At 40.3% G+C, this 12,554-nt stretch overlaps 1 long non-coding RNA gene across 1 annotated transcript in view; it reads left to right on the top strand.

The window, feature by feature from the left end:
* LOC120878195 overlaps positions 1-12,554 on the top strand; it is a 147,704-nt gene that overhangs the window by 65,441 nt on the left and 69,709 nt on the right. The window contains exon 2 of the long non-coding RNA XR_005724486.1: positions 3,309-3,446. This is a non-coding gene — a long non-coding RNA (uncharacterized LOC120878195). The remainder of the gene's footprint in view (positions 1-3,308; positions 3,447-12,554) is intronic.

Raw genomic sequence — 12,554 nt, 5'->3', positions numbered from 1 at the left:
TATGAGCTGCCTAAGGTGTCAGAAGCAGTAATGCTTTGCATTAGCCTCTTAAATAAAATATATTTCATATGTGGAATATTTATAACTTAAGATTTTATTATAGGCAGTAGCTATTTAAAGAAAGGAATTCATTTACATAGCGTAAATGTACCGGACCAACAAACTGCAACAAAGATACTTCTCTAAGATTTTGAAGATGAGTGTAAGAGTATTTCAGACATTTTTTCCTAAGGAATTGTAAATGGCCTTCCAGAGATTTCAGTTAAGCTTTAAAATTCATGTGTCATGATGGACTGAATCATTTAGGACAGATTTCAGTGGTGACTCTTCTGACACTTGTCTGAGCTGAAGTCTCCAAAGTAGCGGCTTTAAACCTCACTATTCAAATTCTGCTAATTTGGAAGTGTGTGTGTATGTGTTATGAAGGGAGAAGAAAAAGTATTCCATACAATGTTCATCTTTTCCCAAACAACAAAAGTTAGTTATTTAATTGGAGAAAATCTGAAAGCACTGAGAAGACTCCCGGGCACTTCTGTTTCCTTTTTCCACCATGAGAGTGCTTTGTGCCAAAAAGAAGGGGGGCGGGGGGCTGGGCAGATACGGGGCAGAGTAGCCTTGCCTCCAAGTGCCTGTTTATTGCATTCCCTCCAGGCAATACATGGTTGGGAAAAAAACAGCTTTGTTAAAATTCCACTTCCACCATTTTGGATCAAGACAAAGCACTCTCAACTTCAGTTTCCTCATTTATAAATCAGGGATAATAATAGTCCTTAGGACAGAGTGTTCTTGTGAGGATTAAAGCACTTAGCACAATGTCGGGCTCTTACAGAGTACTCAGAAATTTAGCTCTTAGGATTATTTTTATCTTCATTACTCCTTAAGGGGTGGGAATTCTGAGGTTATGTTTGCCTCTGCCCAGAAAGTCAGTAGCATCAGGCCCTGTTAATGGTGTGAATCCATGTGGTCCTGTCCCACCCAGCCCAGCCCGAAACAGGGTTATGTCTGGCCCCAGCTCATGATCTGCTTTTATCCTCCTTGGAAGACTTGATTCCATCCTGATCTCACTGCTTTGCTTGGACCTCCTATAAGTCTGTGTACCTCTCAGAGCCCTAGTTTCCTCCTCTTGAAAATTAGGGAACTATTTATTTATTTTTAATAGACATAAAGTCTATTCTTTTTCAGATTCTTTTTCTTTATAGATTATTACAAAATATTGAGTACTGTTCCCTGTGCTACACAGTAGGTCTTTGTTGGTTAACTATTTTATATATAGTAGCATGTATATGGAGAAGGCAATGGCACCCCACTCTTAGTACTCTTGCCTGGGGAATCCCATGGACGGAGGAGCCTGGTGGGCTGCACTCCATGGGGTCGCTAAGAGTCAGACATGACTGAGCGACTTCACTTTCACTTTTCACTTTCGCGCATTGGAGAAGGAAATGGTAACCCACTCCGGTGTTCTTGCCTGGAGAGTCCCAGGGACAGGGGAGCCTGGTGGGCTGCCGTCTGTGGGCTCGCACAGAGTCGGACACGACTGAAGCGACTTAGCAGCAGCAGCAGCAGCATGTATACATTAGTCTCAACCTCCTAATTTATCCCCCTACTTTTCCATTTGGTAACCGTAAGTTTGTTTTCTGTATCTGCGAATCAGTTTCTGTTTTGTGACTAAGTTCATTTGCGTCATGTTTTAGACCCCACATATAAGCACTATCACATGACGTGTGTCTTTGGTGTTCTTCACTTAGTGTGATCTCTAGGTCCGTCCATGTTGCTGCAGATCACGTTATTTCATTCTTTTTTATGGCTGAGTCTATTCCATAATATAAAGGTGCCACATCTTCTTTATCTATTCATTTGTTGATGGACTTTTAGGTTGTTTGTTTTGGCTCTTAATAGGCACATGAAAAAATTCTCGACATCGCTAATTATTAGAGAAATGTGAATCAAAAGTACAGTGAGGTATCCTCTCAACTGGTCAGTATGGCCATCATTTAAAAGTCTACAAATAATAAATGCCGGAGAGGGTCTGGAGCAAAGGAAACCTTCCTACACTGTAGGTGGGAATGCAGATTGGTGCAGCCTCTGTAGAGAATAGTATGGAGGTTCCTCAAAAAATGAAAAATAGAGCTATCATCTGATCCAGCAATCCCACTCCTGGGCATATATACAGAGAAAACTATGATTTAAAAGGGAGAACTATTTAATTTTATAGAGTTTGGAAGTTTTGGATATTATTAAACTGTATTTGTTTTAGAGATCAGATGCAAATTGTGTAGAGAAGATGGGACTCTTAACACTGGATGAATCATTGAAGAATGTCTCCTCTGACTTTCTCTCCTTCAAAAAAAATGCCTGTGCTTGGGTTCTATCCCACTTGATCTGGTATATTGGTGATTGGTCAGGCATTTATTTGGCCACATGGGGCCTAGCCACTGATATTCTGTAAAACCTCTCCCACTGGTTCAAATGTGCCTGCAAGGTTGATAGGCACTTAGCAAGCCCAAGGTCAGACTATTAACAGCAAAGGCGGGTCTAGACTCCCAGCTTCTCTTTTCTCCCTGTACACTGTCCCCAAATTCTGGTTTAAAAGAGGTTTTCTAAACATTTTTTGCAGTGTTTTTTTTTCCACACTTTCTCATAAGAATGAGTTATTAAATAAACACATTATTCGAACACTTCTGTTAGTTGGCTTCCTTTTAATTAAGGTTTTATTCTATGGTGTTCTACCTTAACCTTATGCTTGTTTTCTTGCAATGGTGTGCTCTGAAACCTTCCTTCCCAGATACCTGCTTTTCTCACCGCCTTCAAAGCCACCTCCAAAATGTAATTGCATGTCTGGGTTCCTCACTGAGATCATCAACCTTGATCAAATACTTCATTCTTCATTGTTTGTTCTTTGCAGTTTGTGTTAGATTTCCTCTAGCTTCTACCTGTGTGTTGATGAGATTGTACAGCACTCTGTATTCCCATGAAGTATTAGAGTAAAATTAGATCAAGTGCCTTTTTTCTCTCTTTAATTTGTGTGAGCAGTTGTTTCCTGCTATTGAGGGCTCATTCAGACTTCTGTCATATACCAAAATGTAATTGGAATTGTGTTACCTTTTTTCATTACCTGTTGCCATGAAATTGCTTAAAGTTTCTTAGACATTGATGTCCTTAACTACTGTAATGCTTGGTTAAAATTCATCATGGGATTTAATACGTATTAAGTTCCCTTTGTCAATTTTAGTAGGATAGTTGAGTGAAAGCTTAATAGAATTAGGTAACCCAAAACAATTTACACTGCTCTGTGTTTGTTTTGTTTTCAGGAATCTTTGTGATACTCCACACTTGTGTGCCGAAGACTTTAACCAAATCTGCTCTCAGGAGTTGGCATCCTGGGAAAAGAACGGCTTCCAGAGTCAAGGAAATTTTGGGGGAGGTTCTGGACTGGCGGATCTTTGAAGGTGAGAATGAAACCGTTTTCTCTTTGTCTTTAGAAATCTCATTGAGCTGTCTGTCTTCAAGATCTGCTTTTTGGGAGAGTGAATAGGGGACTACATTATGGAAAATTCTCTGTAAAGAACTGAGAGTATTTCTATTTCAGGAGATTTTGTAGTAGTCATGAAGGATATCAGTTGGCTATTTTGACCAAATAGGAATTTATCGGAAGTGTAGATCTGTGAAATGACAATCTATGAAGACTTATTTAAACACAAACACACACATGCACATACACACACCTCTTAAAAAAATCAGTAACATTTCTCTTCTCAGAAATTTCTTAGGCATTTAAGGTCTCTCTCAGCCTTCATTTCTGCTTTACCCTGCCTTCTAGGATTATTTTAAGAATCAAACAATATAACTTATGTGAAAGCACTTTGTAAACCATGAAGTATTACTTGCATAAGTAAGAAAAGCAGTCACTATTTCCAAATACTTATAATCCTCCAGATTACTCTCATACCCTCCAATCTGTTTTCTTCCATAGTGTGATTCATTTTTATTTCAATTCAGTATACCTTGCTAGGATCTTAAGAAGTCAAGTCCTTCCCTTCAAGGAATATCTGTCAAATGCAGGACAGTCACATAAATAACCCACTCCAATATGATGTTACATATATTGAGAATTCACTAAGGAGTAAAAACGGCATCAGATGCAGCCTAGAGCCAGAAGACTGTGTGTGTAAAAGTGGGCTTCCTGGAGGAGGTAACCCCTGAGATGGCCCTTAAAAGATGAATAGGAGTTAGACTGGTAAAGAGCAGGGTGGGATGGAGGAGGCCATTGCAGGCAGTGGTGGTGAGATAGTTGTGTAAAACTCACATAGGGAAGTAATAAGTCATTCAGGATTATTGACCCATAGGTATAGGGTGTGTGTGTGTGTGTTTGTAAGCATGGAAAGTTTTTTTTTTTAATTGAAGTATGGTTGATTTACAGTGTTGTCTTAGTTTCTGGTGTACAGAAACGTGATACATTCTTTTTAAGATTCTTTTCCATTATAGTTTATTATAAGATATTGAATATAGTTCCCTGTGCTATACAGTAAGACTTTATTATCCCAAACTCCTCATTCATCACTCCCCTAGCCCCATTCTCCTTTGATAACCATTAGATTGTTTTCTACATGTGTGATTCTATTTCTGTTTTGTAAATAATTTCATTTGTGTCATTTTCTTCAGATTCCATAAATAAGTGATATCATATAATGTTTGTCTTCTGTCTGACTTCATTTAGTACGATAACTTCTTTGTTGCTGCAGATGGCATTATTTCATTCTTTTTTCATGGCTGAGTAATATTGTATTGTGTGTGTGCACACACACCACATCTTCATCCATTCTGTTGATGTACAGCTAAGTTGTTTTCATGTCTTGGCTGTTGTAAACAGTGCTGCTATGGATGCTGCGGTTCCTGTATCATGTATCTTTTTGAACTACAGTTTTCTCAGGATATATGCCAGGAGTGGGATTGTAAGATCATATGGTAACTGTATTTTAGTTTTTAGGGAACCTCCATACTGTTCTCCATTGTGGCTGCACCAGTTTACATTCCAACCAAAAGTGTAAGAGGGTTCCCTTTTCTGCTGAGGGATTTTAAGGTGGCAGTCATTGGGTTTTCAGATGTGTTAACCTGAAGAAAGTTAGAGGAAGAGTTACAGTGAGCAAGACTGAAGGAGGAAGATTTGTGATGATCTGGGGAAGAGATGGGAGGACTATAATTAGGGTAGAAGCAGAGAGTGCCAAAGGATTGATACTTTTGAACTGTGGTGTTGGAGAAGACTCTTGAGAGTCCCTTGCACTGCAAGATCAAACCAGTCAGTCCTAAAGGAAATCAACCTTGAATATTCATTGGAAGGACTGATGCTGAAACTGAAGCTCCAATACTTTTGCCATCTGATTCTCAGAACTGACTCATTAGAAAAGACCATGAAGTCTGAAAAGAGGAGGAGAAGGGGAGACAAGGCAAGAGGAGGAGGGCAAGGGGAGAAGGGGATGACAGAGGATGAGATGGTTGGATGGCATCACGGACTCAATGGACATGATTTTGAGCAAGCTCCAGGAGTTGGTGATGGACAGGGAAGCCTGGTGTGCTGCAGTCCATTGGGTCACATGGAGTCGAACAGGACTGAGCAACTGAACTGAACTGAGTGAGGAATAGAGAAGAAAATTTTGAACAACTAGAATATTCTGAATTTTGTGATAGTTTGAACATTGGAAGTGAGAAAACATTAGGACTTGGGATTGTCAGGTTTCTGACTTGAGTGACGGAAAGCATGATGATGCCATCAAGAGAATTAGAAGGGAAGTGGACTTCGTGGTGGGGAGGAGAGGACTTTGAGGTATATTTGGGACAGTAGGTCAAAATGTCTACCAGCTAGTTGGACCTGTAAGTGTGGTGGTTAGGGGAGGGCTGAGGACTAGGAACATTGATTTGGGAGTTACAGGCAATAGTTAAAAATTTTTTTTAATATAAATTTGATATTGTACTTAAGCTGCTACTATCATTTATTTGTACACTTAAAGCCCAATTCACCACATTCTCAATTTCCATTTTATTTTGCCATTACCTGTCATTTCATTTGTATCTATTCTTGTTGGTCCTGCTTCCTTGGCATAATAAATTGAGATTTTACCTCATGACCATTGTTGTGACCTTTTGAGTTTGATGAAAGAAAATTCCATCTAGTATTTTAAAATTCCATGAAACCCTAAAATGTAGAATTGTAAGTGCCAGTCTCCATTTTAATTCACATTGGCTATAAAAGTTATTTTTAAAAAGTACTTTGCTTTCCAAAGTATAGTTGTTTTTTTTTTCTCTGTATAAATCGAGTTTTCTCGTCAATTCCTCCCTTTCATTGCTCTGTCCAGGATCTGAGCCTCACATATGGGAGACTAAGCAGCATCTTTTTTGCATTCTTCTGTGGGGTGGTGCCAGGGTCCCTCCCTTGGGTCTTTCCAGAATCAACCCAGAATGTCATTAAGGAAGACTGTTACAACAGAGGCCGCACTGTTTGAGGTCAAGCCTACCCAAGTCAGACTTCTGAAAATCATTACGCAGAGCCTTCTTTGAGGGAGTGTCATGGGTAAAAATTTTAAATTCAAATAACACTTACAATAGTACTCTTTTGAGTGAATTTTATTTGATTACCATGGTCGTAATGAACTTACTGATTTTTTTTCTTAAGATCTGTTGGAAAATTACAAAACGCTCCTTTTTTACTCTTTCTAGTTCACTTCTCTAGCATCCTTCCAGAAACTTTCAAGATCAGTTAATCTGTCACTTTCAGTTTTATACAAAAGAGAATTAATTTGAAGCAGAATTAAGTACATAATGCTAACAGCTGGAGCCAGAGCCCCGGCCAGTTGAAACGCATTCTGTCCTTTCCACTTGAGCTTTTTCCTTCTTATTCCAAATCTTTATTGAACCGTGATGTTATCTATGTGTCTTAAAATAGGAAATTGAATTAAGTAAATCAGTTCACACTGATGGCATATGCTTTGGTTAATCACTCTCTGCTCAGCAAACAGATTTTGCGTTACTGCTTTGGGCTCTGATTAAGGTTTTATTGTTTTTTATCTTTGCACCTAAAATTTTTTTAGCATGGAATTTGTTTTTAGCATTCTCTATTGTGGTTCCTGGAGAAGGAAATGGCAGCCCACTCCAGTGTTCTTGCCTGGAGAATCCCAGGGACGGGGGAGCCTGGTGGGCTGCTGTCTATGGGGTCGCAGAGTCAGACACAACTGAAGCAGCAGCATTGTGGTTCCACTGCTAAAAGGAAGGACTGGAAGAGAATCGAAACCACCTGTGTTTAAATTCCAGTTTAAAAAGACCTGTCATTTCAATCCATTATCAAGCTAGTTTTTTCCAATGGATGCTTTCAATACCAACATACTAGGCACATTCACTAATAGGGCAAGCACCGGCCATACAACCCAGTTTCCTGAAACATTTGACTTTTTTCCAGCTTTATTTCCCTTTTTAAAATAAAAGGCAAATTCCATACATTAAAAAAAAAAGACTTTTCATTTATTTTAAAATCAACACTTTTAAGCAGAGGCTATTTCTGATTGGGTCAAATACATTGTAAGACTTGGTGAATTTCATGTATAGAAAATGAATTCATGGAAATGCTGAGTTGGTGTAACTTAGAATGACATCACATGCATGCAAGTTGTAGGTGGTCTCAACGACAATGAATTGTTCTCTGAAATTCACAGAACAGGCAGTCACTGCTGTGAAACCAGTGGGCTGTTTCAGGGTCCGGATACACAACATGATTCAGTCATCCCGAGAGCTGCCAGTTGCGAAAGGAGTTTCCACTTGCTTGTGTGCAGGACACGGGAAATATGTCTCCCCGTTTTGATCTCTTTCTGCCTTTTGTCTCACTCATAGTCTGTGATACAGACAAATATGGTATCTCCAAAACAGGAGACCCTTGACAGTTTGTATTTATGGATCTAGAAGTGGAGACAATTGGTTGTGGATTGAAAAGCAGGCAAATCACCTTTCACTGAGCTTCCCTGATAGCTCAGGCGATAAAGAATCTGCCTGCAATGCAGGAGACCTGGGTTCAGTCCCTGGGTCCCAAAGATCCCCTGGAGGAGGACATGGCTACTCACTCCACTACTCTTCCCTGGAGAATCCCACAGATGAGGAGTCTGGCAGGCTACAGTCCATAGGGTCGCAAAGAGTTGGAGGCGACTGAAGCAACTTAGCACGCACGCACCCTTCATTTGGTAACAAGCGAGAGCCCTGGGAAGACAGTGTCTTGGCGTGTTGCTCTCTGCATAGCGTGGCCACACTGGACCAAATGATGATGTGAACAGAGATGGAGAGATGGAGAGACTTCTGCAGACAGTAAACACAGGATGGTGTGGGGTCTGGGAAGGGACAGGTTGGCTTTCACTGCTGTTGTTTGGCTTGGTGGTAGGGTCTTCCGAACAGTCTGACTATGGACAGCAGTATTGGGTGGCTGCTTCCTGCTCCAATTCCAGGAGTGTTCCAAGTACCATTATGCCAACAAAGCACAATGGATAGCACTGATAATTAGCTTTGGAGGTGCCACTTAAAAATATTCAGAGTTTAAAATAATATTCAAGACTTCCCTTCTTCTGCCCTGTGGGTAGAGCACAGAATTTTGCTGGAGGAAGGTTGTTTAGAGAAAACTCTTAGAAAGTGAAAGCTATCGGTGAGTTGCCAGGGTGACACTTCTGAATGGGCAGTCTTCCAAAAGGCTCAAATCATATTTAGCAGTAAAGTGTGTTACCCTATGCCCTTTTGTAGTGTGGGATTTTGAAAAGAGAAGGGACAGGAAATGCTGAGCCACCAGCTTTTGGATCCAAATTCAGTCCCACTGTAGAGGTCACAGACATCAGCAGTTTGTGGGCCATTTTGGTGGAGGACAATAACAGTGGATTTCTAATCAGATAATGTCCTGCTACATTTGAATTTTCACTCTCCACTGCCTTTTGTCATCTGAATCCTTTCAGAATCATTCTTGATTCAGGTTTATTATTAACTTTTTGAACTCTGGCTTCTATACTAATATCTTGCTGCTCATGTTAAAATGAGAACGTTGCCACAAGAATTTCTTTTTGCATTCGTTAATAGAATAGCAAGGCAGCATAATATGAATTAATACTCTTCACATTTCCCCACAATATAAGCTGGATTTGTTATCCCCTGGGGATCTATTTCAAATTCATGTCCTAGTAAGCCATTCCAGCTAGTTGTTGGTTTTCTAGCTTTTTAAAAGCTTCTCCATAATGGTAAATAGAGAACAATACATAATACATAATTTTGATTTTAAACTTTAAAAACATGTTTGATTGTTCTCATTATAAAGTAAGAAATGAGACAGAACTTCCTCTTCAATCCCCAATAGTATAAGTATTTGTAATTTTCTTTTGGCAAGAACCGTCCTGAGGCAATTATGTCTTTTTAATATAGTTTAGACAATAAATTCTATGAGGAAAGATTGAGGATAGAAACATTATTGAGGATGCAGAACCTCTAATAGAGTTTATTCATCCTTTGTAACATCTTTCCTTCAGAGGACACATGTATTGTCATTGACCGAACTATTTAAAACGGCAGTATCTGCTTGGGTAGTAATTATCTGTTACCAATATTTCAGATTATTCTCTCTCCTCTTCTGTTTCCCTTCTTTGCTATCAAAATTTCCAGTGTTGTTTCCAGTCATCATATTAGTGTGTGTGTGTCACAGAGAGAATGTGACGCAGCAAAGGGCCAGAGGCAGAAAAAGAGAGAAAGAGCTGAAGAAAGTGACAGGAAAACAAGGGATAGTTTGTATTTCCTACGAAGAAACCAAAGCAGTATTTGGAGTTCCTTTCCTGCCTCCATCGTATGTATTTTTTTCATCTCTTTGACTTGAACGCTATGTGATTTTTTATAACTTAACAATCAATAAGCAATGACGCAGAACCCTATTCTGAGTTAGAGATCCGAAAATAGTCACTCCGGTGGAGCCGTGCTGTCAGCCAGACGCCTCGCCCCTTTCAGGCTTCAGGTCCTCTTTTCCCCAGCGTCTGGGAGTCTTAACAGCTGGAAGCTCACAGGGGGTCCCTGCGTGGGGACTGCCCTGAGCTGTCAGCTAAGGAGAGCTGCCTCGCCCAGGATCCTGCCCATCGCCCCGGATCCTGCCCATCGCCCCTGGCGCGGCAGCGTACCTTCAGTGGCTGGTCAACCTGGCACACAGAGGCCCTTGCCCCACTTCAGGACGACTCTGTGGGGCCTGCAGGGTCCGCTGGGGCTTCTGTTGTGACTGCACTGCAGTCCAGCTTCTCCCACTGCCTCACCTGCTTTGTTCACGCTCCCGTTTGTGCGGAGTCCAGCAGCACTCACCGGTGAAATCTGCACGTGTAAATTCTCATCTCGGAGTCTGGTTCAAGAAGGGCAGCCTGCAGCCGCCGCCATACCTGGACTGTGCCTTGCGTCCACGTGTGGCTGCACTGTGGAGAGGCACTGGCTCGAGGGTCAGCAAGACCTCTGACAGTCTAGTCCCTGCCGTTACAGTGAAAAGTGGGGATAATAATACCAGCCTCCTAGAGTTGTCGCCAGGATTCGGTAGCAAAGTATTCAGCACCTGATACATCAGAAGCACCCTTAAATTACAGCTTTTCTTGAAATTATCTACAAGTGGTGCACTGCTGCTGCTGCTGCTGCTGCTAAGTCGCTCAGCCGTGTCCGGCTCTGTGCAACCCCACAGACGGCAGCCCACCAGGCTCCCCTGTCCCTGGGACTATCCAGGCAAGAGCACTGGAGTGGGGTGCCATCGCCTTCTCCAAAATGGTGTACTAGTTCCAACCAATTGATTACAATACGGAAAGTATTATAATGTCATTTTATGACATTTATTTCAGTAGAAGGTCAGGTTAATGAAAGAGGCATCATCTGCTTATTTAAATAGTTCTTCCTCATTGTCAGTTTCCATTTATTTAGTGTGTAGAGAAATTGGGAAGGTCTCTAAAGGGAACCATAAGTTATTAAAGAGGGAGAAAGAAAATGTTATGGGAAAGAATGAAAGAATCTGGAAATAAGATTGGAAGATTGAGGAATAACTTGCTTTCTATCTTCAAGTAAGTGGAAACGTTTTATGAGGGGAATATTGGACTTGTTTTTTCCCATGTTCGCAGAAGACAGAACAAGAGAAAATGGACATAAATTGAAGGAGGAATCTAGGTGGCTTTGTATTAAGGGAATTCCTCTGTTCTTGGACAGTAAACATGGGAAGGAGCTTGTAATATATATATATATATTTAAATCTTCAAAAAAAAAGATAACATTTAGTCAATCACTGAGATTCTTCCTAGGGAATTTATGGAGGACTCTGAACTCTGTGATTCTGAGATTTCAGAAATGATGTTTCCTAGAAACTCAGACACATATGTTCTGTTTTATAAATGGAAACTAACTACTATTTGACCACTTTCATTTTCTTTTTAACTAAATTTCTTATGATATCTTTGGAAATGTCTATATGCACCTTGTATGTGGTTTTTGGATAATGTTAATTTTTTCACTGTATAGGTGTCTATTAAAAATATGACAAGTATCATTATCATAATTTCCAATATGTCATCTCTTTATATTATGTATAAAAATAAATTAAAACCTAGCATCCTATGCCATTTATCTATATGTGCTAAAAGTTATTTGGGAACTCAGATCTTGGGATGACGTTGTTTAAATGAGCACTTGTGAGTAATAAATCACTGAAGGGCTTTAGAACACCAGCAAGAGGTCTGGAACTTTGGAGAACACTTTTTCAATCAATTAACGGGTTAGAGATAAGATTAAAGAGTGGATATGGGACTAGGTTTTTAACGTTCTTTAAGACCTCAGTGTCAAAAGATAAGAGGAAGCCACTAAGATGTTTCTCAGTTACTGGTAAATGTATTGGATTTTGCATTTTCTCCTTGGCATGGCTTATCAGATGAGTCATAGACAAGAAACAGAATGAAGTGGGTGAAGGAGCCCTGGACCACAAGCCAAAATGCCTGGCTCTGCTTCCATCATAGCTAAAAATGGTCTGTGCTTCTCTTATAGAACTATGTCTACATGGATTTTCTTTGAATCTCTTAATTTCAGAACCCTGTATTAGATGCTCATCACAGCACAGTACCTTCTTTGAGAAGATGCCCAGCAGACCTAACCTGAGGGCCCCATCACCCCTTGACCTAAAACAAGCAGCTCTGCTTCTGCTAATTATTTTTCTTTTTCTTTTTCTTTTTTTTAGCAAGCACAGGTAGATAGAGGTTCTATTTAGGATTTCACTTGACTAAATAGATCCATTGCTAGAAACAAGAGTTCTACAGGCTGATCTCTTTGTCCTCAGTTTTTCCCCAGTATATCTCATTAAAATACTGAATTTCACTGCTTCTCTTACAGCAAACTCTTTCAGTAGCTGTCTATCTCATGAGGGAAAATGTACACACTGTTTACTCCAGTATTCCTGGCCGCCCTCACTGCGGACTTAGAATTCTAACATGAGGTCATCTTGATCTGGTTATCAAATGCAGTGTCGGAGACTGGGTGGCCTCTCACAAGCAGCT

The sequence above is a fragment of the Oryx dammah genome, unplaced genomic scaffold, assembly GCF_014754425.2.
Source record: "Oryx dammah isolate SB20612 unplaced genomic scaffold, SCBI_Odam_1.1 HiC_scaffold_18, whole genome shotgun sequence".
Lineage (NCBI taxonomy): Eukaryota > Metazoa > Chordata > Mammalia > Artiodactyla > Bovidae > Oryx > Oryx dammah.
The sequence above is the reverse complement of the archived record's forward strand: the minus strand, read 5'-3'. Positions and strand labels throughout refer to the sequence as shown.